The sequence below is a fragment of the Cottoperca gobio genome, chromosome 15 (genome assembly GCF_900634415.1).
Source record: "Cottoperca gobio chromosome 15, fCotGob3.1, whole genome shotgun sequence".
NCBI classification, from domain to species: Eukaryota; Metazoa; Chordata; class Actinopteri; order Perciformes; family Bovichtidae; genus Cottoperca; species Cottoperca gobio.
The window spans coordinates 19,839,701-19,866,299 of record NC_041369.1 but is presented as its reverse complement, the minus strand read 5'-3'; the positions used below and the strand labels follow the sequence as shown (position 1 = coordinate 19,866,299).

The 26,599-nt window shown below is 40.1% G+C and overlaps 1 long non-coding RNA gene across 3 annotated transcripts in view; it reads right to left on the bottom strand.

Moving 5' to 3' along the window:
- Window positions 1-25,999, bottom strand: part of LOC115020392 (uncharacterized) — a 51,714-nt gene extending 25,715 nt beyond the window's left edge. For 2 of the 3 annotated variants that reach the window (XR_003833567.1, XR_003833568.1), the window contains exons 1-2: window positions 25,715-25,999; window positions 12,265-12,314 (exon numbers count right to left, since the gene is read on the bottom strand). This is a non-coding gene — a long non-coding RNA (uncharacterized LOC115020392). The remainder of the gene's footprint in view (window positions 1-12,264; window positions 12,315-25,714) is intronic. The other variant, XR_003833566.1, reaches the window with a different exon arrangement.
- Window positions 26,000-26,599: the final 600 nt, after the last annotated feature.

Genomic DNA, 26,599 nt, shown 5'->3' with positions numbered 1-26,599 from the left:
AAAGGTTCAGGGATGTCATCAGTTGTTCGCACAAACAAAGTCAACAAAGCACACACACCTTCTGTTCAGAGTTCAACTTTCTCTCCCTCCGTTAATCACACACACACACACACACACACACACACACACACACACACACGCAGATTTATTTTTGCAAAGATGTATATTTTTAGACTCTGGCAGTAACAAGGTGATTCACCCGGTATTTACAGCTGTGTGCAAGATTCAAATGAGTTTTTCTCTTAACGTAAACGATCAAAAGGTCACGCTCATCTGCTCATCTGCTCATCTGCTCTAAATGCCAGGCTGACGGCACCGTGAACATCAGGAAATGCATCAACCTGCAGAGAGCAAAGTGACATTTTTGACAGAACACATGAGGCAGAAGTATTATTGTACAATATTTTACTCAAAATGAGTTGCCACGTTTTTACATGTTTCATTTTATTCATATATGCAAGTTCTTTTAAGGAAATTCCTCTTAAAAAAGAACTCCAAATCAAATTACTGCCCGACCTTTTGTATCCATTTTCCCTGGAATTCGTACCAAATTACAAATCTGTGTCGAGCGCTCTCAGAAAGTATTAGGAAATTACAGGACATTAAAATAAAGCTGTTGTTTCATCTTCCAATATGAAGGTTCAAAAACTGTTTCCATGCTGCCACAATTAAATGATGTGTCAAATGTACACATATGGAGTTTAAAACACTAACATCAGCCCACTAAAGACACACATACAGGAGGACATAACCGCAGTCCTGAAGTCCAAACAAATCTGACGACGGGAACAGCTGGGGAGGGAATGATGCCGGTTGACCACACACGACGAACATGAGCTCAAAATGTCGTATTATCCGGAGCAAGCGACCTAAAGCAGTGATTGTGGTCAGGACATAAGCATCTGGTCAAACTGGTGCAGCCTCTCTGACCAGCAGCGAGAGTCAAACAGCTGCATGACCAAACAGCTGCATGACCAAACAGCTGCATGACCAATCCGGTCTCTGACAGCAGTTCAGCAAAGTCTGACCGTCAAAGATGAGTTCAAACTCAGAGGATGCTTTCTTAAATATCATCATCTATCCATGTGTGCCGAGCATCCACATGAGTCACAAAAGCCCTTATTTGCAGCCTGGACTGTCAAACCGCTTGTGACGTATCACAAATACATTACACACACACACACACACACACACACACACACACACACACACACACACACACACACACACACACACACACACACACACACACACACACACACACACACACACACTGTTTTCACCCAGGAGACTGCAGTTCATGTCCCTCAAAACATAATTGAGGATTCAGTTTCCCTGTATGGGGATGTCAGAGTGTAGGAGACATTGTTTTTATTTGAGTGTTTGCAAAACATCACTTCCTGTACACAATATACAGAAGCAAGAAAGCAACACACACGGTACTGTACTGTCCCTCCACTACAGACACACACACACACACACACACCACACGGTATATGTGATTTAGAAGATGTAGATGTAAAAGAGCGTGCCGATGGAGGATTAGATGTGTGTGTGAGAGAGACACAGTGAGTGTGTGGGTACGAGGAGAACGATGGGACGTCTTAATGCGCACCAGACGTGAAGGATTAGGTCATCCAGTCTGATTTACACCCAAAATTTCCCAGAACCTTTTTGTCTCACTTCAAAATCGCTGGCAGCTTCGCGGCCGGACCCTCGCTTTAATTCCTCGAAGCTTCACAACAACAACAACAAGTTAACCTTCAGTGGAAAACACATCCTGTGCCATTCAGCAATCCTAAGTGACCCAGATGTTGTAGGTGACAGACGTAAACACTGGGACAGTGAGGCGGTTATTGATTCAGCATCATCCTGGATGGAGGCCTTACATAACGTGTCCGCATGCACACACGGCAGAGGGAGAATATGTTAGTGCCAATCCTCTCCTCAGATGTTTGGACCACTCTTTTGATTCTTCCCGAGAAAATGTCCCGACGCAGGTTTCAAATGAGAGACTTTAGTCTCCGCACTGAACGACGTCAGCTTCACCTTAAAGCTGAATGGATTTTGGCATTTCAATACAAAAAGCATCAAAGTTGTCATATTTTCAATGCGTTCTGGAGCATTTAAATGTTATTGATATTTTTGCAGCGCTGCAACAATTAGCCGACTAATCGAATAGACGATCGACAAAATTAATCACCAACTACTTTGATTATCGATTGTTTTTTTCATGCAAAAATGGCAAAAAAAAGCTGTTTTCAGACTCAAATATCCTGCTTTTCTCTTTTTTCTATCATATTAAGATGAATATCTTTAGGTTTTGGACAAAACAAGACCGTTGAAGACTTGGATGGACATTTTACAGACCAAATCGATTAATCTAGAAGATAATCGGCTGATTAAACACTCATGAAAATCCTCGTTAGTCGCAGCACTAATATCTTTCCAGTCACATTTCCTCATAATTCTGTTTTTGGGGTAACTAGGAATTTACCTCAGATTAAGTTCTGTGATTGTGAACAATGTGTGGGCGTGCATCGTGTGTTTGTAGTGTGACAGAGATAGATTGTGCTGTTTCAGTGTTTACACGAGGAAATTAAAATCATTGCTTAAATCAGGTGGTTTTGATGAGCCCGTTAGATCTAAGAGGAACCGGTGACAACCAGTTAAAGTTCTGACTTTCTACTGTGATGTGAGGCTTCTTATATTCACATGCACTGAAGTGTACAAAGTCCCCCACTCTTCATTTACTGCGAGACACTACAGGCAAGAACATTTCTCATGCACTCGTCAGGTTTGAGAGTTTCGCTCAGACTGGTGGAAAGAAAACATGCAAAACACACTTTGATTTTACTAACTTTGTTACTTTGTCTATTTGATTTCTCCTAAATTCACCAGAAGTTAGCCTTACATAATGCCTCATTTGCATTATTTAAAAATACTATTTCAGAAAACTTGTAATACAAAAAAATATTGCATTAATGTTAATAATCAAGTGGGGAAGTTTCATTGTGATATCAGTTAAAGAAGTTTAAAGTATTAGAATATGTGTAAAGTCGTTCTTAGCTAAACAAAGCAGATGTAATGTTTTAATACTTTGAAACATATCCGCGTTATCATTAACAGAGAAACTCATAATAACCACAACAAGAGGGCTTTCCTTTCATGCTCTCAGCACTTTATGTAGAAGCAGGAGTCAATTCAGCCCCAATTAGAAGATTACAGTTTAAATGAAAGCACCGCATCGATTGTTCAGTTTCACTCGACCTTTATCTGAAATCAGATATGGCTGCATTGCGAGCAAATTACATTTGTTTCAGAGCAGGACTCCTGTGCTGCAGATAAAGAAACTGTAAGTTGCATGAACAGATATCTTCCCAATTACTTGGAAATAAAGATGTTATATAGAGCTTCACTGTGCAGGATGATGCGTGTGCAGAGTTTGACAGGGAGAAGTTTCTTTGCTCTTTCCTCAAATAGTAATTTAAGATCAAAATCATTGCAGACAAAAACAAGACTTAAAATATGTCATTACACGAAGCTAATAGTAGAAACTACTAAATAGAAAATGGCGTCTCCAAGACTCTAAATATACGAGCTAATCTTATGTGCCCTGCGGCTATTTATAGCTCAACTCTCACGTTTATTACGCACACCTCATTAAAACTAATGCGGTCCAAGACAACAGCAAGAACTCACACCGGCAGGGAGGTTGTGATGTTCGGGTTCTCTTAAAACTCTTTCAGGAAGTTGTTCATTTCATTTTTGGAGGATGGAGTTGAAGGTGTTTCTATTTTGTGCACTTATATTAAATGAGGGCAGGATAAATAACAGCACCACTGCACATATATATATATATATATATATATATATATATATATATATATATATATATATATATATATATATACATATATATATATATATATATACACATATATATATATACACATATATATATATATATATACATATACATATATATATATACATATATATATATATATATATATATACATATACATATATATATATACATATATATATATATATATATATATATATATATATATATATATATATATATATATATATATATATATATATATATACACACGTGTTGCCTCGTAGCTGCAAACACAACCCGTCTTATTCTAATATCCACTTGATGCTGACGTACTGAGTGAGAGGCAACAGCACAGTGAATATTATCTCACGACCGCAGGTGACTCAGAAACACACAAACACACGAGAATTAAGATGTGAAACTTTATATATTCAAAGTTCAAAGAACATGAGATTCACATCAGGGCTGGTTTTAGGCAGGTTTCTTTTTTTGGGATGTTTTTCTCTCATGACTCAGATATTTAATAAGGAACAGTTATTCTTTAAGTTTAGCTCTACTACTTATACTACTACAAAGTGCAAGGTTAAATTAGTGTCACTATCATTCATAAATAAGATGCTACTACTAAAACACTTTTGTTTTTTAATGACTTCTTTAAAACATGACGGAATTATTAAATCACACTAACAAATGTATTATTATTATTTATGTTTTGATATATGCTACGTTATACATTAATCCCATCTTCATCCGTGTATCAGTAATTCCTGTCTGTGTGAATTGATTGGATTTCCTTCTGTGTGTGTGTGTGTGTGTGTGTGTGTGTGTGTGTGTGTGTGTGTGTGTGTGTGTGTGTGTGTGTGCGTGTGTGTGAGAAAGAGAGAGAGAGTGTGTGAGAACAAACGTGTGCCATGTCCTCACACAGGATGTTTGTTCTGCTGTGACATTTGGATTATCGGTTGGTGTTGTTTTGATGTTTACAGTCTGACAACACCGACAGATATTTGCATAGCATGCAAAAGGACGTTGGGACAATTTGGTAATTAATTCAAATCATATGTTTGTTTTCTTACAACTAAACAGTTTATTATTTTAATAATGAAGATGTCTTAATTGCTGATTTATTCAGGACGGATTTGATCAAATATGAACGCAGTCGTGAAATAAGTGATGTTCCTCTGCTTTGGTTTGTATTTTAATAGATCAATAAAAACGACTTGTATTCTTCTTATTACTAGTTATATGAAACGACACTTGAAATAATACAGTAGCATGGTATGTAGAGTGATAACAAGATTAATAAATTCATTATTACCGCAAAATAAATGCGCGCAGTCGAAAAACACTTTAATTTAATTCTCCTTCTTTTTAGCTCCTGCGACGTTTTGTGTCTGATCATATTTAATTTGTGTCTGATCATATTTAATTTGTGTCTGATCATATTTAATTTGTGTCGAGATGATATTTAATTCCCAGCAGCAGCAGAACAATATATAAAGAAACGTAAGGCTTTTATTGAATATAAAGAAATCTTCTTCTGCCTCTGATTTGTATATAATCTTGTGAAGCCACGACGTGCTGAGACATTTTGACTGTCACGCTCCTGCACAACATTTTTTAAGATCTTATCTCGGCACCAAACACGTGATGCAAATGACAAATAACCTCATTTAACGAAGCCTCCTCTCGCCCCCATCAACATCACACTGTGCATTAGACAGTTACCACACACAGAAACATGCATTATATTATTTAGTTATTAAAGATGATGGTGCGGGACATGTAGGTCAAACAATAACAGATAAACTGATGTTGAAAAACTCTTACGCATTTTTTCGTTTGTGTAAAAATCACTTGTAACTTGTGTTTGTGTTGAAAAGCGACAAAAGGGACAAAATGACCGCATTTTATAATGAATCATAAAGATACCGCACGATGGAGGACAAAGGGGAGGCTGTTGCGAAAGATTTGAAAGCAAATCTAGAGTTTTATAATAACACATACATTATATTACAGGGCTTATAATAAATAAAATTACTCCAATAAATAGAAGAGCTTACGTATATGTCGAAATTAAAATAGCAGTGTAATTTAGTTTGTAGGAAAAGTGTAATAATAATAAACACCATAAAGCAGTAACTATACAATGACTTTAAACTCCGTATTAAGCGCCACAGCTACATTATTAAAGTCTAAATTCATATAACTGGTGTATAATTGCGATTATTTCGATAAAAAGTGTTTGTTTTTTTTGTTTAAACTGTTAAACTGAAAAGACAATATACCTCCTGACACTCAGACTCTGTGTTTAGTAAAGTGAAACAGTGTCCGTTTGTGGTTCATGTCGGTGGAAGATCGAAATTCAAACAGAAAAGCGTCGAAAATAATGTTTTAAGTTGAGTGAAAAAGTGTTTTAGACGCAGGTTAGAAATGAAGGCAGCAGAGAACAACAGAGTTCAAGGGGCGTCTGTTTCTGTGGGAGGGAGTCGCCCTCTAGTGGGGAGAGACGGAACTGCACCCGTCTCTTTCTCAACCTCTTCCTCCTCCCATCACCAGCGTCATGACTTTATATTACCGTCATTCACATGCTTTCAGTTTCTTAAAACACCCCCACAATGAGATCTGCTCCCAGCCAGGTAAACCCCACACATGATGACTTATTGATGAAGGGTAAACAGAGACAATGTTTCCTGGAAAGCACAAGTTTCCAGTCTTTATCAGGGATAAAAACCTCTGATGAGCTGCGTCGCTACACGTTAATGCATCCTTAATAAGTGTATGTAAGTTGTTCACAGTAAGAACTACTTTGACTTGTTGGACTCATTGTACGGTTACTTTTAATAGAGTATTTTCTCTTGTATTATTACATGGAAATGATCAAATCCTTATTAAAACAACCTTTACTGTGTTTTACTGTTGTACTGGTACTTCCACTCTAGGGGTCATTTAGAAAAAGCTATATTTGTGATTATGAGGTTTAGAGGCAACTTAGAAAAGCAGAGAAAAAGATGCATTTTTTAAATGTACCCAGTTTAATATGGACATCCTCTCACGTTGTCCATGAAGATCTAGAAACATCGTCGACCTGCAGGCTGAGCTACATGATTGAAAATCAATATATTCTTGTCAATGTTGATCCCTCAATAAGTAGTTTTCATAAACATGGAGATGATTTCTATCCCCACACCTGGAGCAATTATTTCTGCTAATGACTCCCAGAATAAAGCCTCACTGTACTTTCCCCATCAGCCCTGCTGTTTGCTCTACACGCCCTCTCGTCTCATCGCTTTGGTTGTTTTGAAGATCAAGAAGACGACTTGAAAGAGCCGATAACAGAGTTTAACTGTGGCGAGATGTTGGAGTCTGTTTGCTACCAAATGAGATTTACTTTTGATTTTAAATACTAATTGTTTAGTCTATAAAATGAACACAAATGGCAGTTATAATTTCCCAACTCAAAGAGAAGTATTCACATTGCTTGTTTTTATTCTTCCAATAGTCCAAACCCCAAAAACATTCACTTTACGATCATATATTGAAGCAGACAACATTTGACTAAACCGATGAATTGATTATCAAAACAGTTGTTGATTAATTTAAACAAACAAAAGAAACATGAGTGTTAATTGCAATGCTATAAAGATGCATCAGAGGCCACTAGAGGCAACAAGACGCCTCTCAAAGATGGCGTCTTGTTCAAAGTTGCTGTTCATGTTTCAACTGAATGCAGTCATTTTAAAAAAAAGCACAAACCACGTTTAGGTTTGACATCGAGGCCGTTTTAGAAGAATAGATAAACTCCCTAACCCTCCTTATTTCATAAAGCAGAAACAGGAATCTCTCGCAGAAGGACGTTAGTCTTTTTTCTATGAGACTTAAAAGAGTTATATAACGAGAGAGACGTTTTAGGTGACAGATGACGACGCTCACCGCAGAATATGAGCTTCTGAAAACGTCTTTGTCATTTGTGACTTCTCTTACAACTCCTGAGTAATGAGTGATGTTTGTGAGTCATTTACTGTATGTTGGAGAGTAAAGGTGCAACAGAACACACACACACACACACACACACACACACACACACACACACTAGTGGCCTGCTACTGTTTTTCACCTTGACAGGATATTCAGCTTTGACATTATCGATCTCAAACCCAACATCTGACTCATGAACACACACACACGGTTTATCGTCATTTAGGGAAACAAATCAATCACCAGCTCTCAACCGAAGCAATAATGTCACACACACACACACACACACACACACACACACACACACACACACACACACACACACACACACACACACACACACACACACACACACACACACACACACACACACACACACACACACACGATTTCTTTTTTTTTTGGCAAGTGACAGTTTTTAGATTTCCTTTTTTAAATAAAAATAGTGAAATTATTCTTTTTAATTCTATATTGGTGACAATTATGAGAAATTATTTTGTATATTTACCCAATTTAAATATAATTAAAATAAAGAAAAACATACAACTCTATGTTTAATTATAATTTCCAACGTCTCCCTCTCCATTCAATTCATTCGATTGAGCCACGCGGCGCCTCGACCCCCCCCCCCCCCCCCCCGAGAGAGAAGGCACATTACAGTCAGGACCGTGTCACGGTTTCACGTTCAGACAAAGCAAAAACAAGTTTGATTCAAACCAGTACTAAGCTCGCACATAAAAACAATTCTTGCCCCATTTTGCTTGTTCTGCGTTTTCTTCTTTTTGTCTATTCTCGTGTTCAGCGTTTACTGTAAAGTGTTCGCAGGACAAAAACACGCTCCACTTGGATCATTTCAAGAGAAATTGAGACAAAATTGCTGTTTTCTGCTGCAGCCTTTAGCCCTGCAACACACACACACACACACACACACACACACACACACACACACACACACACACACACACACACACACACACACACGATGTATAATTAATTCAAATAAAAATCTGCTTTCTTGACCTTGGAAACACTTTTTGACAAAACGATCTCAACACCACATCTTAAAAAGTCTGTCCTGTACTCCCGCTGCAGAACAGCTACTTCATTTGGATTAAACATTGTGGATTCATTCGTCGGTTTCCAAGTTCAGCAAGCAATGAAAGAGAATAATTAATGTGCATTTCAGTTGGATTATTATCATAAAAATGTAAATGAGTCTATTTTCAGACAAAGATCGGGGCACAGCTGTGCTGCAAAGTCTTTCTTTTAATCTTTAATCTGGATGACACAGTTCTCACTTCTGCAGAGACTCTTATCTGCTGAACCCTAATCTTCAAATATATATATATATAAATAGATTCAGTCTCAAATGTTGTGAATATTATGTTGTATTCATCTCAACGTCCAACCAGTGAACTGAAACCTCATTAAACTTTAATGTCCGTCTCTTCACCTGAGGATTTATGATCAAATCTTCAATATGTACCATTACTGTAATATAAGCTACAAGAGGATAATGTTGTTGTGTTAACTTTGTGTTCTTACAGGAGCTCATCAGCCATGTGGCCCACAGTCAAACAGACTGATTAAAGTCTCCACGCATCAGTTTCATCATAACCTTTAGCTAATAAAATGTCATATAAGGGCTGCTACAGCGAATTCAAGTCTGTGAACAAATCTATGGCAACTGGTGACATGAAGACATTTGAGAAGAAGAGAGATTTAATAACGGGTCATGTTGGGAAGACGAGAACACAATAAGCTTTTGGTACAAGTGATCAACACTGAAGCTAAGCAACATGTCGTGCAGCCGATACAGCGCTGCAGAATGTGTTCGTGCACATCCAGCCACTTGTTCGTCTCCCAAAGGAGCTTTAAGAGGGCACTGCTGCAACAACCTTTATGGTCAGAGGTGCTACAAACATTCTGGTTTAGGTGTTAGTGAACGCCTTTATGTAGAAGTTAGCTTTAGAAGTGGCTAGTTGTTCAATATTACATTTACTTAAGTTAACTAAACAATGTAGTTAAGTCCTTTAACATTAGTCCCAACACCAGGTATTTCTTTTAACTTGGTTTTGTATTAATGCATTATCTACACTGAGCTACTCAGGTGTGCCAACGTGTCATGCAGTTATTATCCATGTAGAGTTTAAATGTGTTGATCTAAGGCTGGGGCATGATTGACAGCTAAATCAGATTATTTTTTAAATGTATGGGGGTGGGAGAGTGTTTGATGCTTCTCTACCCGGCAACAGAGCGCTGAGTCATCTCTGTCGCAGCCCTCCCACGCCTACCCACGCTGCACTGCTCTCGTTCTCTCTCAGTGGTGGAGATGCATGGCCACGGACACGATACCAAAACTAACTGCATCACTTGATCGGGCCCACAGATGACAAAAACACACATTTACTGTAAACGAGGGGAGCCTTCATGGAACAGGGCTGGCATGCGTGGGTGTGTGGTGTGTGTGTGTGTGTGTGTGTGTGTGTTTGTGAACCTTCTTCTACCAATATATGGAAACTGATACCACTTATATAGTGAGAAACAGAGCAAAGAGTGAGAAAGAGAGTGAGAGAGATATTGTGTGTGTCTTTATTCTACTGACCACCTCGAGATCGACTCTCAGACGCAGTTTCATGAGACTGATCAACACTGACATCCATGAAGGTCACGATCTCTCACGACGTTCCACAGGAGAAACGGCTTGGCTAAATTAAAAACATTACAACCCTCCTCCGTCTCTTTACCCCCAAATGTTTCAGGAATGACGTTTGTTACTTTTTCCAGCTGCTCAGCTGGAAGCCCATGTTATACTTTCCACATCGACGTGGCCACAAGGAAACAAGGGTCCCTGCAGTTCTGGACGTGAGAAGAACAAGTAAATGACCCAATACAACAAAAGTGGTTCATTCTTAATATTAATAGATATTAATGTTGAAGCAGTTTCTACTTTTAAGCAGAGAACTAGTCCGTTGATGTTGTATTTTTGTAAACCAATCCAGAAAATACTGCAGATAGTAGTACCTCTGATTAAAAAGCATCTCTTCTCTTTGCATAGGAATACAGTTGTGTGTACACTGAACATCATTGCACACACAATCAATGGAAAGACACGAGAGGGTCAGATGTCACCTTGGGCCAATTTTGGCGAAAACACAACGGTGCGAGTTGAAATGTTTCAATTTGTGCCAGAAATGGTGCAAATCCCAGAGTTTCATGACTCTACTTCATATACTGTATGTACGGAGACGACAGCAAAGAGGAGAGTAAAGTAAAAAGGAAGAACTGGAGTTGGCTAGCATAGCAACTTAGTGTTACCTAGCCAAAAGGCTAGCTTCTGACACTGCACATCCATGCATTAAAGTGATGGTTTCATGACAGTAGCAGCGAGCTGATAATCAGACAAACGGATGCATCAGTGAAATTATCACGACTCAATCAGCCACATACAACGTTATCATGCTCAACATCAGCACGCCAGAGAGCCGACCTCCAACATGGCTCTCAGAGGTGCACAATGCCAAGTGGAGCCGATACAGTCCGATGTTCTGAGTTTGGCTGGATGCATTGATGTAAAGTGATACGTGGTGGCTACACTGCGAGTACTACTGGACCCACCATTGAGAAAAAGCTACCTTTCATCTTCCAAGTGCATGCATGTGCAACACATTACTCAACAATCAATACAGTCATCTACAGCTAGCCCACTCAACAAAACCTTTAAGTGGATTGAAAATGTGAACCTGACACAAACGTCAGTACAGATTGTGAAACTCCCACTAACGTCACTCAAAGACTCGTTCCTGTACACAGACTGATGAAGGTGAGTAAAGATGGAGCTCTTTGATCACCTTCCTCCATCAGCTGCTGTAATATCATCAGGATATACTTTCACTTCAGTCCTTCACAGGTGCGGCGGATTATACGTGCCAAATATATATAGCCGATATATTCTGCTAAACAAAGTCGACACATTTGTCCTCACGGTGCTACTCAGCGCGTCGGTTATCATCCTGTCAGATTACACGTTATATATTTCTAATTTTAACGCGTCGCTGTGGACTGAGAAACCTCTTTTGCATGCGGTGCTATTAATTGATCAAGGAAAATCCCTCAATATGATGTATACGATAAACTCATCAGCTGCTTTGTGAAAACTTAAGAGAAATTAAATGAACATCAAAGTCATTCAGCAAATACCAGCAAAGTTCGAAAAACCTTTTCAATATTTTCCATCTCTTGAATCCTTGTTGCCTCTTTAGCCACAAGTTTTCTCCAGTCTTACAAATAAAAGAACGTAAAACATTTTAAAGCAGAAACGCTGATTTAGAATGACGGCGCACTTCTCCGTCCTCTACCAGACAAAACAAGAAACTTGTTGATAAATACCAGCCAGTGTTGAAGAAGAAAAAACTGATGTCCAGCTTGCTTTCACTTACCAGTTTGTCAGTCTTCATCCTGCTCTTCATCAGAAAGTCTTCACTGCAAACTAAGAAGAGCAAAGAAAGAGAGAGGAGAGGAAAAACAAGAGAGAAGGAATGTTTTAATCACTCTGAAGGAAGCCAGTTATCTTCCCACACACATTGCTGAGTGTACTAACGCAGACACAGACACACACATTTACACAGAGATACCTCCAAAGGTCAAGGACGAGTCAGGAGAAAAGAGTTAAGAAGGGAGGATAGAGAGTAAGAGAGTAAGATAAAATATAAAGGAGCCAGAATAGAAAGTATGAATGAATAGAATGCAGGAAGAAACGTAGATGAGCGGGAGGAGAGCGCCGAGAGAGAAAGAATAAAGTGCAGGGCTTGGCTGAGTCATCAGCAACTACCACTTCCTTTCAAGAGTGGCCAACTTTCTGAGTCAAAACACACACACACACACACACACACACACACACACACACACACACACACACACACACACACACACACACACACACACACACACACACACACACACACACACACACACACACACACACACACACACATACACACACACACACACACACACACACACACACACCAGCTTCAAACTGCTCCCACTATTTTCCCTCAGATATGGGTTGACTGTGTGTGTGCGTGTAAAAGCCTGAGACCTGACCTTACTATGCGGTGTCATGAGAAACAATCTGCAGCTGCATTAAAAAATAAACAGCTTTTCCCTTTTTCCCAGAATTCCCAGAGGCCTGGTCTTTAAAATAGTATCCACTCAGGGAGGGGTTACTAAACTGCCTTATTAGAAGTTCATCATTTCAAATTCTTCTTCGTCTTTCTGACATCAGAACATGGGTTAAAGTGAGACTGTAACTTCTGAGGGAAGAAATAACTTCATGAGCATAAAACATCAGTTTTGAGGGTGGGGGGGTACAGTTCCAGAAATGAGGGAGGAGTTAATTATTTTTGTGATCATGGGGGAAATGGACGGCAGACAGGCTTTGACGAGGGGATCGAGCTGTTGCAGGTGGTGCATTTGGCTTTACAGATGAGCTTGGAGATGGTGGCTTCTGACGCTGGCGTGAAGTTGGAGAGGGTGCTGGTGGGTGGTTGGACCGTGGTCGCCATCCAGAGTGGGTCCGTCGAGGGGGGCGCCTGATGAGGCCAGCTGTAGGTGGATGTTGCTTACTTTGGAGCTCAAAAATTGCAGAAAGTCAGTGCAGCGTTCAGGGGAGATATTAAGAGGGAGGGTTCTGGGGGGCTGAAGAAGGTGGCTGACTGTTGAGAAAAGGGCTCTCGTGTTACCGGTGCCAGGGCTGATGAGGTTGGAGTAGTAGGTGGATTTGGCAGTGGAGACGGCGTTCTTGTAGTGATGTAGGTGATCAGCATAGATGTGGGTGTGTACTGATAGTACGGTCTTCTTACACAGTCAAGTCGACGACCAGTTGTTTTGAGCCGTCGAAGGTCGGAGGTGAACCAAGGAGTGGTGTGGGCGAAGGAGACTGTGCGTGTTTGGCCTTTATTATGGGTAGGAAAGTTAACATGTTGTGTGATACTAAGACAGTCGAGGAGTGAGATGAAGTCATTGGCAAAAACACTGGATGGGTCGTCAAAGTGGATGTTAAAGTCTCCGGTGAGACAGTGGGGGACATTGCACATACAGATGTTAATAATGAGGAATATTCAGTGAGAAAACAGCAGAGGGTTCTGGTGGTCTGTAGATGGTGACAATAATGATGGGTTTGGGGCCTGAGAGTTTAACAGCTAGACATTCAAAAGAAGAGTGATGGGGGACAGTGACAGCAGTGACTTTGATGTCCTTACGGTAGAGCAAGGCGAGACCACCCGCCCCTCCCGGTGTTGCGGGGTTTACACATATAGGCAAAACCCGGTGGAACGGCTTTATTTAACTGGGAGAAGTCATTAGGCTGTTGCCAAGTCTCGGTGAGGCATAACAAGTCGAGCTTTCTGTCCACAATGAGCTCAGAAACCAGCAGGGCCTTACTGGTGAGAGATCTTACATTGAAAATAGCTCGTTTCAAGCATTCAAGTGGCGCATAGGTGGCTGGATCCGGTAGAATCCACACACGGAAATGTTAATGGTGACCTCTGAATCATTACAGATGGATTCATCTTGGATACTTAGTGTAAACTTCTGTAAATCAGAGCACTTAAAAACATCTACACCCTCAGCCCAGACCAGTATTTACATGATATTTAGGAACTTGTCATCTTGTTTTACATATCGTCACAGCAGTAATGAGACTGATGGAGTGAAAACGAACATGACTGCATCATCCTGAGAATGCACCATCCCGTTCTTTGTGTTATCTGAAATTCAAAGCTCTTGTACAGTCAGATGTAACCTTGTATCATGCATTCTGATACTGTTTGCTATGTTTAAGCACTGCAGAGACGCAACAGACCTGACATAATCTACAATATCAAAAAGTGAATCCTGGATTTGGCCACTATTCTGAAACAGCTGTAAATATTCACATTATAAATCCGCCTCTGTGGTTACTGGGATACAAACTAATACCCGCCCCGAACCGCTCAGTGTCCTATCCGGAGGAAATCATGGGAACTCGAGGCCAACTTCGTAAATACATACATCCTCCTCTGCAGTTCCCACGCTTTTCCCAACACACACAGATTCATTTGCTAATAGACACACAAGCAGACCTTATTATGTGTAGTTATGATGGCAGTGACAGAAATGGGGAACACACAGATCATTGCACCAGATGCCACTGTAGTTCAGCCTGGCTAATCACACACACACACACTGTGTATTGGTGATGAACAGGATATGACAGTTCTGCAGTGTTACCGCTGCACTGCAGACTGTATGTACCAGTTCCTGGTAGAAGACGATCAGGCTAGAAGCTCTCCTGCATTACCACAGTACAGCCGCTTCACCCTTCAGCTACAGTAGCCTTAAAGATCACAGTTTACTGTAAACACGGATTGAAAATAAGGAAATACTATGTAATATATATATATATATATATATATATATATATATATATATATATATATATATATATATATATATATATATATATATATATATATATATATATATATATATATATATGAACAATATGGTGGAGGTCCTAAATGACCACAGACACAGAAAAACAATCTAAAAAGCGAGAGACATAATTGTATTTTGCATATTTTAAGTCATTGTTAAACTAGTTTCCAACTAAAGTCAATAATATACTTCAGAACAACCACTGAATAAGTCTCTAACAACTAAAACATCTGCTAAACACAAACTGTTGATGTCAGCCAGACATATTTTAAGACATCCTCTGATGGTCAAAAAAAGAATTTAAGACAATAAAAAAAGGACAACAATACAACTGTTGTCTATATAAAAGCATCGAGTCTTTCAAGGCACTGAGCAGGATTTTCCTAATTAAAATGTCATATAATTACTTTTCCTACAAAGTCTTATGGCTGTTAGTAGTCTGTCCACATCTGTCACTGCAGAGTCCTTCTGCCTGCAGCTCTGAATTATTTCTGGATGTTCAGGGCATTTTATATTCTTTTTGGCAGCGTTTGGTTTTCGCCTTTTAGCGTCTGAACCCAAACCACAGATTCTATCTTTTGCAAACAGTTTAAGTTGTTATGGCTGTTGTGTTACATGAGCAAAACTGTGCTTACTAATACATCCAGCAAATACAGACACATAGAATCTCTCAGAGCTGTTGTCCTGGTCACCTGACCTGTAAGCCGTTACTCGGCGAGGGAAGGTGAACTTCTAAACAATCTAGAAGTTGTCTACAGGTGTCCGAAACAAAACGCAACTCTGATGGAGCTAAAAGTCTAAATCAGTTGATCCTTCGCTAAACCCCGCCACGATACATACAGAGTATTGTTCTTACTGCAGGACAGACTAAGGTCATGACTGGATTAGCAAACAGATGGCATATAATAAACGTCTTCCTCACTTACAGATCGGAGCACTGCTGATGGTCGGAAGCTGCAACAGTCTTTGCTCCTACATTGTCATTGACTCATTTAGAAACTCCCATGCTGAGTCACCAGCAGTTTCTTCCACCTCTTTACTCTGTAGGACGTCCTGCAGGGGGGGGGCGAGGGGTCTAACTGCTGGCCTCACTCCAGGGTACTTGGAAGAGTCACCCTGAGTTGGTCTGAGTAACTTCCTGCAGCGCTGCTTTTCCCACCCTGAGAACTTTATTTAACAACGTTCAGGACATTAAGTGTTATTGTAAAGTCAGACAATCATCAAGGTCCAATCCAAAAAGGTCTCAAAATATATTGTGTATATGTACAGTATATACATCTTATATTCTGTTTAGTGTGAAAGATGTACTCCACTAAATTAGCCTAATAAATACAAAGTTAAACATTTCCATCAGTCTCTTAACCGGTCCTTTCCACCTCCTCAAAACAACACTTCCACCTCCGTCCTCTAAGATATGACTCTAACTTCACTGCTTGCTGTGGTGACGTGAAGTGGAACAGTTGTCATGTTTTACTATGGAAACTAGTGGGTATGGTCCAGCACCCACACACTAATGTGCTGCATCTCTTTTATTGTTAATGGCACAGTCATTTATTCATCATGCACAGGGGAGTTGTGTGATATTAGTGTAAATCTGAAGGCTGTGCCACTATAACTAATGTTGCATGCACAGTTCATACAGCTACAGTAAACAGCTGCTGCCTGACTGGCTCCTGAAGTAGTTTTAAAAACAAAAACACACTATAGGAAAAGTGCAAATCAAAGAAGAGCAGTGGTCACTCAGCCACACTGAGTCTCAATAAGAGCTCATCATTGCCTCAGGCCTGTATTACACTGTAGTGTTTATTGTTATCCCCCCCCTGAAACATGAACTCCCCGCCTCACATCGCTTCTCCTTCCTACAATATTCCCTCATTCTCATGCAGTCCAGTCATGTGTCAGAGCGAGGATCTGACTCACTAGTTTTGAGGTGGTACACTGAGACGCTATTGTGTTTCTGATTAGCCCACCCCGATGAATGGACAGACACACGGGGGGGGGGTGGAGGATGGGTGAGGGAATTTTCCCCTCAGAAAAAGTGGTTTATCCTGCGTCAGCCTTTGTGGTGCTGCCAATGAGTAGGAATATTAGTAAGTGGAGGATTTGTGTGTGTGTGTGTGTGTGTGTGTGTGTGACGGAGAGAGAGCATGTGTACGTCTTTCCACTGATTAATGCCAGAGTGAGACCACCTGGGTCTCTGCTGCAGGTGGGAGGTTTTAGTTATTGAAACTCTTACTTTAATAAAAGCGATGCAGTACTCTGATGTACTGGATTAGTATCATGGTCCACTCATGACTGAAAAGATGTACTATTTTGATAAACGATTAACCATTTACCAAGCAAGAAATGCTAAATATTAAATGGTTCCAAGTTCTTAAAAAGGTGAGAACATTTACAGTACAGTACATCTTGCTAAACAAAACAAAGTCAGATTGTATAGAAGCCTATGAGAAAAAGATCCTCGTAGGGAAAAAGTTACCTACGAGGATCTTTTTCTCATAGGCTTCTATACAATCTGACTTTGTTTTGTTAAGTCTCTATTGATCATTTCAATTCTTCTTGATGTTCATTTTGTAAAATATGGTTGTTGGATGAATTGTGATAAAAAAAAATGTTTAGACATTCATTCATTCATTCATTCATGTAATAAATCATTTAGGTGACACAATCAGGACAAAAACACTTTTGGCTAGTTTTTGTTTATGTTCAAATAATTAATTAAAGACATTCTCATCAACTCATCAAGTTATACTTTGGTGCCAAATAGCAAATGTTAGCATGCTAACACATTATACCGGCTTACCATCATCATGTTAGCATGTACTGGAAGTACAGCCTCACAGAGCTGCTCGCCTGCCTGTTGCGTCTTAGTGTTGTATTCTTTCTGTGGAAACTAGATTGCTGTTAAAATTTAATTGTAACTAATGTGATCTGAAGTTGACAACAACAGCAACTGTTCTCTGTGAAGAAGCAAGTGATAAACACTGTGGAATATTCCTTTAAGGAATGAACTTTAACATCCTGCGTAGTGGCCTGAAATGATGCTTCACTGACCCCCAATACTGGTAACACACACACACACACACACACACACACACACACACACACACACACACATTAGCCTAATGCATTGCCACAGCTGTCTCTGCCTTCACTGAGCTCATCCACTGTGTGAACCACAGCCTGATTGCTTCTCACTGCTCTCCCCTACTGTCACCAATCAATACCACCAGCTGACACACCAATCAAAATCAATACCCCCCCCCCCATTCCTCAGGGGGCGAGGTTTCAAACATTCACCCTCTGGAAATGACAGAGGTTGAAAGACTCGCTGACTGAGGGCTGGAGGGCACAAACACGCTGAGCCTTCATTGCAGCACACAGACACGCCTGCTGATGGGGTGATGTGGAAAACACTGCCCTCTTCTGGCAACAACCAGGACGCACACTAAGGTCAACGAGGTCATTTCCTGTCAGTGACATGTTGAGAATAAAATGGAGCCTTTCAAAAACCGGACGGACAAATAAAATACTTTTTGTGGATACATTTATAAATGTATATTCTTTATATGAATAAGTATGGCATGAATATAATCTTAGATGCCCTAAAAGAGCATGTTCTGTGCATTCAGTCATATCACAGATCATAGCCCATCACAAGTTTATTTATACGTGTTCCTTTTTAGGCTTTTAACAACCTTTTTAATATATAAACCTTTAATATATCATATTAATACATCATATTAAACTGCTGTGATTTTGCTTTGCTGCAGAACTCGTTGTGCAGATGGATATTAAACAGATGTGGATCCTAAACTAAACGTCATGTCTGTGCTTTTCCACTAGGTGGCGATATAAGCCTGTGTTTAGCACAAGGTGACGACATTGGCTTCACGTCCATTCACAAAGTAAAATGTGTTTATTAGAAAATAAAGATTTAAACATGGTGTTTTTTACTTTAAAGGCTTTAAGACCTTGAAACATTCAGGTGTTTGTTGGTCATTTATGTGACATAAAAACATGTCAGCATGCATAACACAGCCATATTTGTTCTGTTAATTGCAGTGTGCTGTGGATTTGATCTTTGACCTTTTCTTTCACTGTTGTCCTCACAGGAAGTTGTTGTCGCATCAGCTCAATTAAAGAAAAGCAGATATGTAAATGCATGAGAGGCAAAATAACATTTTACATGACAAGATAAGGAATTGTCGCGTGATAACTTTATTTCTTTCTGAACAGAGTTTCAGGCTCCACCACCACTTCCTCTGTGAAGGCACTGGGTGCAGGTCTTTACTGGAAACCAGTAGCTCTGACTAAAAACCCCACTGTAGTAGTATATGGTGCACACTAGTAACCGTTAGTTAGCGATGAACTGCACAGTGTGAGACGGTTAACCCCTCAGTGGCATCTACACAAGAACTGTCACATCGTCCATCCTCCCAGGTGCACCCTGGAGTAGCATCTGACTGGAAACCAGCAGCTTTAACTGGAAACCAGCGAGGTCGCCCAACAATACCTGCCCACAAAAACCTTTGTGTATTACGGATGTGAGCGGTTACTACTACAATTTCAGCAAGAGCAATTCAAAGTCAAATCAGGAAGAGGATTCATTTCAAAGTTCAAGTACTGATAACAGACATGAGTGTTGCCTATTAAGGTATGAAAATGAATGCTGTCACAGTTCCTTATAGTCTCACTGTCCTACTGTACAAGTCCTCCAAACCTCCGCAGACACAGAACACCTCCGAAGCAAAACTTCAGTCTTTCTTATTCATCCATTCTGCTGGACACTTTACATCACCACAAAACATTAGCTGCTTTCTAGTTTTCTGTGCAGCCAAATCTGAAACTTTCTGAGACATTTTTGGAAGAAACAACACAACACAGCCTTCTAACCACCTTCCTTTGTGGAGGCACAGTAACACACACACACACACACACACACACACACACACACACACACACACACACACACACACACACACACGATAAGAAAGCCACCCACGTAAACTACATGTCCTGTAAATTATCAGCTGATAAGATTTAAGAACATAAACAGTGATAAGACAGGAATGCTTCTGCAAGGTTAAGCTGATCAGCTTAACTAGAAAATAAAAAAGGTTACAGCTGGCTGCAGGAGCGACATATATGCACACACACACACACACACACACTGCACCCACTCACTCATACAGTATGCACAAACAACCTCATAAACCTCACACAAACCTAAGCGCCTGAACACTCAACATGCACTCCTTCACACACGTTTGCAATTCCCTCAGTGAACCAATGATCCGTCATGTGAAAATCTCATAAAACTAATTTTGTGGTTTCCATTTTTTAACCTCAATTGAAGGATCTTGTTCCTCACCAACCCTCAGGCTTTCCAAAGTCGCTCAAAGCCCATTGGCTAATTTGAACTATGCAGCACGTCGCCTGTCGAGCTACAAACAAGGCTGCTGTTATTAGTTCCTGAAAAGTTTAGATGTTGGAGATAAGAGGGTTTGTTTTTTTTGCATTGTAGGGGTATTATGTCAAAATCCAGGTTTGAAAGTGACAGAAAAAGAAGTGCTACCGTCTCCGTGCTGTGAGTGACACACGTGTTTGCATTAACATGCACTGTGGTGACGCACACTGACTGTACTGTGTAGATTCCAATGCAGACTCAAGAATCCTGTCAATCAACATCTCATCACCATCAACGGTCATACCTGTGACACTGGAGACTCCTGAGGGTCCAAAGAGGATCTGAAGCTTTTCATTTACAAGTAAAGCTGCGATTCTAGTGTTAGGGTTCTCCTTTTATTACATGTCAAATGTCTGTACTAAATATGAAGTAAGAAGTGGGAGGAGATTAGTTTAGCTAAGCATAGAGACAGGAAGCAAAGTGAAACAGCTAGCCTGGCTCTTACTAAACAAATACACCTTCCACCTCTAAAGCTCACTAACTACCATATTGTATTGTGTGTGTTTAATCCTTACATTAACAGAAATTGTAGAAATGATGAGTGTTGTTTTGTGTGCTGGAATTATTTCTTGAGAAACACCAGAGTAGCTTTAGAGCAGCATCTCTGGCTAATGCAGATTTTACTGCAACTATTCCCTGACTAACAGCAGCCGAGTGCAGAGACTTCCTGGAGTCTCTGCTGGTTTCCTGACAAACCTCGTGGTAAAGTAGCGAGCTAGCTGTTTCCCCCTGCGACAAGTCTTTATGCTAAGCTAGGCTAATTGTCTCCAAAGCCAATAAGCTCTTTGCAAAATGTCAAACTATTCCTACAAAGACCACTGAAACTACTACTGCTGGAAGTGAAACAGAGTGGCTGTAGATGGAAAACACAATGAAGAAGAGTTAAAACAAACCACTTTGCATCTGTGACTTTATCCACTGCGGTTTGGAAAAGGTTTCATGAGACCAAAGCAAAACGGCAGGAACACAGAGAGGAACAAGGTACTCCTTCAACTGAAGTGAGAACATGAAAATGAATGTGCAGCTGCAAAAGTTTGTATTTTGAGTCATTTAATCAAAACGCACTGTATAAAGTAGAGTTAAGTTACAATCCTCCATTAGTAGTGGAAGCTCTAATTCATTTGTAACAGGAAAAATTACAATTTATGATGATTCACTGGATCCCATTCGGACTACAACTGTGACAGTGAGATGACTACATGCTCATGACTATAGTATCTGTGTGTGTTATGTAAAATGATGCCTACTCATTTGAATGTGTCACTGCACAAATAGACACAAGGTTTACTTTCATTTGAATGAGCTATCTGTGGTTTGCATCTCTCTCTGCAGCAGAAGCCTGTAAAGCCTCAGGAAAGTGAAGCGACCACAGTGCTGTAGTGCAGGCGAAGAGGCAACAGATGAATCCTTGAGACCTCTCCTGTCTAACAGTTTAAACTAGGTGGAGTAATATTTATATTAACAATGGATCAAATGACTACACGCATGTGAAAGGGGTCGCAAACAGCGTCAAACACACAGCATTAACACCCGACCCTGCAGTTTCCCTCAGCTCTACAGAGCGTTTTAGCATCTTTCAGCTCATCGTTTCTGTTTTCCAGCTGCAACCTCACTGTTTGTGTTAATTCTTATCGTTTTAAGCCAAAACAGGAAGCATTTATTTGCAAAAAAATAAAAAGCTTCCAACTGTACACCAGCTCCAAACAGACAGACAGAGTTAGCTACTTGCTGGTGAACACATTGGAGCATTTAGCCGCTAAAAAAGAGCCAAATATTTCCAAAACGAGAGCTTTAAAAGGAAGTTTGAGGCATTAACTTTATAATATGTCATTGTGTTTACAGCTTGTTTCAGTTTTTCAGTGTGAATTTCCCCAGACTTCATTGAGCATGACAGGAAAACGGCGTGGCTGTGCAATATTAACTAAGCTTATATTAATCGGAATCAGGCAATCAACAGCAGCAGATTGTTGAAATCTAGATAGTTTCCTCTTCCTGTATTTTTCTCTCACACGAACGGACGATAAATTTAACTTTTATCTCACTTGGCTGCGACGGATGAATTTGAACTTGGAATGAACTTCACACCTTTGTTTCTCTGCATCTCCATAGCAACATCTCTCGTCTACATTTCCCTTAATGTGTCCAAACTGCAACGCAGCACACGGAGCAACCTGTAATCAGCCAGGTCCTGCTTTGAATTTATTTCCATGCTCACCGACACACAACAACAAGGCTGAATATCACAGTGATACTGGAGGAGTCATTCTTTATCACGATGGGACTTCACAACGCTAAATCAATTTCCTTCCTTATGGCTTTATACTGCAGAAATAGCCATATATATATTTAGCAACCATACACACAGGAAAAAAAGGTTTTAAAATGGTGAATAATATGGAGAGCTGCTTCTCCCTGGTTCCAGAAAAGACTTCAGCTGAGAGTTTAACTTATAACATTAATGGTTAAATATCATAAGTCTTGCAAGTAATGCTGCAAATAACGATTTCCATTACCGATGAATTGACAATTAAATAATTGAAAGTTTTGTCTAGCCTTTAAAATGCCCAGTACAATTCCCAAGAGCCCTGCGAGACGAGTCAAATGACCCAACAGTCCAAATCCCAAAGATCAAAGTCTTTCTTAACCTTTGAGAAACTGAAACCAGAGAATATTTTATATATTTCAGCTTGAAAAAGGGATTAAACTCTGTATAACACCAACAAGTCAAGATGTTCGCTAAGAGAAAGACACAACACCGACTCCTGGCAACAGTATTGCCATATTTGTCAGACTGTTGCTCAAAAGGTCGGCAACTAAATTATGACATCAGGTTAACACCACGTGTGTTTTATTCTTCTTCTTCTTCTTGCTAAGCATCATATGATTTAGTGGCTGGGGATGCAAAATGTTGCAAGAGACAAGAGGAAGCTTGTGCAGGTGAGGTCACTAGGAAGCACAAGGAGGAAGCAAGCGAGCTGCCATCTTTACATCACACACGGAAACAAGACATGATCTCAAAGAACAATACTCTTTAAATTAAAACTCTAATTGTCTCTCTTTCTCTCTCACACACACACACACATTCTGTTTAACCACTGTCATACACACACTCCTGCTCACTCTCACACGTGTACAGTCCCCTCTTCCTCTCTCTCCCTCAAACACAGTCACTCAATATTCAGCTCATATCCGGGTTGGCAGCTCCGTACTTCAGTCTCCAGCCACATGAATGGAGGAAACAGGGGCAGGGAAACCCCATGTCACTCATTATGAAACTCTCACACTCACTCACTCACACACACACACACACACACACCTTTACGTTTCAGTCCAAAAAGGTGTAGAAATGAGGTGGTGACAAAAAAAAGATAAAAGAAAGTTAAACAATGTCATCTCAGGCCATTTTTTTTTTATTTAAAAAAAGTCCTGCTTATTCAGGTTCAGCGTGGGAGGAAACAGAACCAACACATTTCTTAGGAAGTGAAAATAAGAGCAATTACAGCCGGTCGTGTTACGACAGAAAAAAACAAAAAGGAGGAGGGAAAATATTCTCTCAAGTTTGGTGACGATTTCAAACACTGTTGAAAATATTAAAAAGACAAAAATGTTAAATATCGGCCAACAAACGACAAAAAAAAGAAAGAAAATTAATGTCCACTAGGTTTTTCTTTCAACCACACCTCAAGGTCTTCATCAGTGAATGTTATAACTAAGCTTCAGCTTTTTCCAGAGTTTACAACCACATCATCAGTGGGTACAGTTTGCCTCGTTGTCATCGTCTGAGAAAGACTGAGATTCAGTTGAAGGCTCAAAAAAAACATAGAAAGTCAAACTTGACTTCCGTTACGCAACTACTTTTTCCAAGGTCAAGGCCCTCCCGTTAAGGAACTTCCATCCAAGATGGTGGCACAAAAACACACTCAATGACACATTTTAACAGGTATTTGTGCTTTATTTGTGCGCCAGAACAACTACTGAATGGACCTTGAGGAGAGATTGTTTAGTACATGTCCTGGGCACTTCTTTTCAACATCTTAAAAGCAGTCTTACTGTAACATTCAGTTGTCAAAAAAAGTGTAGTTCCTTTAAAACTAAATCCTTAATTATGAGTCTGATTTTGTTTTCACTATTCTAATGCAGCACAAAGTATATTTTGTCAACTCATTATTTGTCAATTTGTTCTGTAATCATTTTTAAACAAAAGCACAATCAGTTGTGTTTTTGAAGTCTTGGTTCTGAGGCAGGAGAACATGAAAGGCGCTCATACTCCCGACAGCACCTGAACGCAGCATCTACCAGTGACTTCTCTGTAGTATTAAAGTATTTAAGTGACGCCCACTGGTTTCTGGTAAGACTCTCCAGGAGGTGACGCTCACAAACCAAACTTCACATACTGATAATGATCAGACTATAAAAAGATCAGTGAAGTTCACACAAGTCGCAAGAATATGAATAATAACTGGATGCAGCTCGTCTGACACTTGTGGTTCATTCATGGATATAACACATGCACACAGAAATATGCGGACAGGGTGTAACCAAGTCAAAGAAATAGCGAAATAGGTCATGTCATTCAATAACTTTTTTGTGTGTAATTCAAAAGAAAGAGGAAGACTGGTTACTATATCTATATCTGACACCGCACACTTCCTTTTATCTTTGCACACCACCCATTACGCATGTGTGAGATATGCAAGGCCTTCAAACGTCCCTGAACTTCTCAGAACACAGCTATCAGTTATGCAGAGTCTACTTCTGTGCACAAAGTGTTCAAATGTCGCTGTGAAGTTGCACAAATTCAACCTGGAGTGACTGCAGAGTTTCATCAAAGTCACAAACGGTTTCCTCGTTTGTGACTTTGAGGATGTAAATCTGTGAAGTTGAGAATTTATGAGTTGTATGCTTTTAATTCATAAAATAAAATGAACTGTCAGACTTACCCCACATCACTGGCGGTCAGGCGCAAACTTTGCACTTCTTTTCTTTTTCAACTCGGTCAACATTTGTGAGGCGCGCACTAAGCACCAACACTGACAAGTTTTCTTTCACTTTCAAACTTTTGCACTGCGGGATAAAAATCATCTTGAACATCTAGCAAACCATGTGCGAGCCCCCTCTCTCCCTCTCTCCCTCTCTGTCTGTCTGTCCTCCATAACTTTAATTGCTGCACAAGGGATGTCCCATGCAGCTCCACCATTCATACTGAAGTGTCTGCGAGAGACTTCTAGTGTAATACATTTTTCGTATTTTTGGTCACACCCACCTTCTGTCAGTCCTTCCCTCTCTGCTGCAGTAGGGGAAGCCTCGTCATGTGTGGAGCTCTTTGGTTGTCATCAGTGTTAAACTGGATGCAGACAGGGAGACATACTTCTATCACTGGTCTCAGTTGTTTAAAAAGGTACTAACATCACTGACCCTTGTGAACACTGGGGTGAAGTATCAGTGACACTATGCAACCCGTGTGGTAAGCGTGTCCAAAAAGATGTCGAGGCATGTTGTAATTCTGTCCAGCAAGCTTCAACTTATTCCTCCAAACAAGACATGACAATCCATCCAATAGTTGTTGAGATGTTTCAGTTTGGACCAAAGTGGTGGACAGATCATCTTACACAGCCTATAGTGTCAGGAAATCTGCTTTCTGTGCTGTATCGTTGTGCATGAGAACTTACCTCACTGATGTTCCCACTACGATTGTTCTTCAAGTTCTTGCATCCAGTCCAAGCAGGGGAACTCAAACCTACTTATATGTAAGGAGCTAGTGCTGTATGCAGTGTTGTGGGTTTCTTCAAGTGCAATTTATACACCCGCAAATCATGGAAATTACA